This window comes from Neopelma chrysocephalum, unplaced genomic scaffold (assembly GCF_003984885.1).
Source record: "Neopelma chrysocephalum unplaced genomic scaffold, ASM398488v2 Primary Assembly neopelma1_185582, whole genome shotgun sequence".
Classification (NCBI taxonomy): domain Eukaryota; kingdom Metazoa; phylum Chordata; class Aves; order Passeriformes; family Pipridae; genus Neopelma; species Neopelma chrysocephalum.
The window spans coordinates 1-2,380 of record NW_020938724.1 but is presented as its reverse complement, the minus strand read 5'-3'; the positions used below and the strand labels follow the sequence as shown (position 1 = coordinate 2,380).

General features: G+C 59.7%; 1 long non-coding RNA gene across 1 annotated transcript; it reads right to left on the bottom strand.

Annotated features, from left to right (window-relative positions):
* Window positions 1–473: 473 nt before the first annotated feature.
* On the bottom strand, window positions 474–2,327 carry LOC113962852. Its single transcript, XR_003532602.1, has 3 exons — window positions 2,218–2,327; window positions 1,361–1,468; window positions 474–744 (listed from the first exon to the last, which is right to left on the bottom strand). It is a non-coding gene; the product is annotated as an uncharacterized LOC113962852 (long non-coding RNA).
* Between the last annotated feature and the right edge of the window lie 53 nt (window positions 2,328–2,380).

Here is a 2,380-nt window from a genome sequence, read left to right as displayed (position 1 = left end):
TTTAGTCCTGGTTTGGTTCATCCCCGTCAGGTTTAGTCCTGGTTTGGTTCATCCCCATTGGGTTTAGTCCTGGTTTGGCTCATCCCTGTTGGGTTTAGTCCTGGTTTGGTTCATCCCCATCAGGTTTAGCCCTGTTGGGTTGGGTTTAGCTCCAGTTTGGCTCATCCCCATCAGGTTTAGTCCTGGTTTGGTTCATCCCCATCAGGTTTAGCCACATCGGGTGGGGTTTAACTCCAGTTTGGTCCATCCCCATGGGGTTTAGCCCCGTTGGGTCGGGTTTAGCCCCAGTTTGGCTCATCCCCATCAGGTTTAGTCCTGGTTTGGTCCATCCCCATCAGGTTTAGCCACATTGGGTGGGGTTTAACTCCAGTTTGGTTCATCTCTATTTGGTTTAGCCCCAGTTTGGTCCAACCCCATCAGGTTTAGCCCCGTTGGGTTGGGTTTAGGCCCCAGCTGGGTCCATCCCTGTTCTGGTCCATCCCAGCTTGGTTTATCCCTGTTTTGCTCTATCCCAGGTTGGTTTATCCCTGTTTTGGTCCATCCCAGGTTGGTTTATCCCTGTTCTGGTCCATCCCAGGTTGGTTTATCCCTGTTTTGTTCCATCCCAGGATGTTTTTATCCCTGTCCTGGTCTCTCCCTGTCCTGGGGAGGCCCCACCTCGATGTGCTGGAACATGTAGGGGTGGTTGCAGATCTTCCTCAGCTGCATGATCGTGTTCATCAGGGTCTTGGTGCCGCCTTTGCCCTGCAGGGAAGGGCCCAGGGCGGGTTAAAATCTGGGATGGGGGCGGATTCTCCCTCCCAGCATTCCCAGGAATTCCCTGGGAGCCCCCACTGGAGGCTCAGAGACAATCAAAGGGTTTTAAGCTCAGCCCACCCCCCTTCCTTTGCTTACGAAGGGGCTCCAGGGACACTTCCAACCCCTCCAGGACCACGTTCCACAGCTCCAGGAGCACATCCCACAGCTCCAGGGCCACTTCCAACCCCTCCAGGGCCACTTCCAACTGATCCAGGGCCACTTCCAACCCCTCCAGGGACACTTCCAACTGCTCCGGGAGCACATCCCACAGCTCCAGGGACACTTCCAACCCCTCCAGGGCCACTTCCAGCTGATCGAGGGCCATTTCCAACCCCTCCAGGGCCACTTCCAACCCCTCCAGAGTCATTAAAGGTGACACCAAGTCCCATCCCACAGCTCCAGGGCCACCTCCAACTCCTCCAGGGCCACTCCCAACCCCTCCAGTGCCACCTCCAACCCCTCCAGTGCCATTAATGGCGACACATTAACGTGCCCAAAACGGGGCCCGGACCCACCCCGGCCACCCTCCCTCCCTTGGAATTCCCAAATCCCAACTCCAGACCTTCTTGTCCTTCTCGGATCCGTCGGTGAGCAGGACCCCCTTGGCCTGCATGTGCCGGTACAGGACCCGCTGCAGGGCCGACATGTCACACTTGATCACGTACTCCACCTGCCAGGACCCCACAGGGGTCAGACCTGGACCCCCAGAGACACCCCAGGACCCCCAGAGACACCCCTGGACACCCAGAGACACCCACAGACACCCAGAGACACCCCCAGACCCCCAGAGCTCCCCCAGGACCCCCAGAGCCATCCCTGGATCCCCAGAGCTCCCCCAGGACCCCCAGAGACACCCCAGGACACCCAGAGACACCCCAGGACCCCAGAGTCACACCTGGATCCCCAGAGTCACCCCCGGAGCCCCAGAGTCACCCCTGGACCCCCAGAGACACCCCTGACCCCCAGAGACACCCCCAGACCCCCAGAGACACCCCAGGACCCCCAGAGCCATCCCTGGATCCCCAGAGCTCCCCCAGCACCCCCAGAGACACCCCCAGACCCCCAGAGTCACCCCTGGACCCCCAGAGTCCCCCTGGATCCCGGGGGGATCATCCCTGCCCAGCTGAGATCCTGCAGTGGAACCAAAACTCCACGTGTGGATATTCCGGGCATGGAACCCCCCCAGGTGTATCCCGGGATGGGGAAGAGCAGGATGGACCCCAAAATGTGGGATCCCTGTGCTCAGAGAACCCCCAATTCCCAGAGGGATTGACCCAAACACCTCCTCAACCCAACCCAACAACCATTCCAGAGGGGAATGAAACTCCATGTGCATATTCCAGGATGGGGAAGGGCAGGAAGGACCCCCTGGGTGTATCCCAGGGTGTATCCCAGCAGGAAGGACCCCCCCATTGTCACCTTTTCCGGGAGCTGAGCCTCCACCTCCTTCTTGAGGCGCCGGAGCAGGAAGGGCCGGAGCACCTTGTGCAGGCGGCGGATGATGAGGATGGTCTCCTCCTCGTTCAGGTCCACCTGGCCCAGGACAGGGAATGTCACCAGGGATGGCCTGGGATGGAGCCCA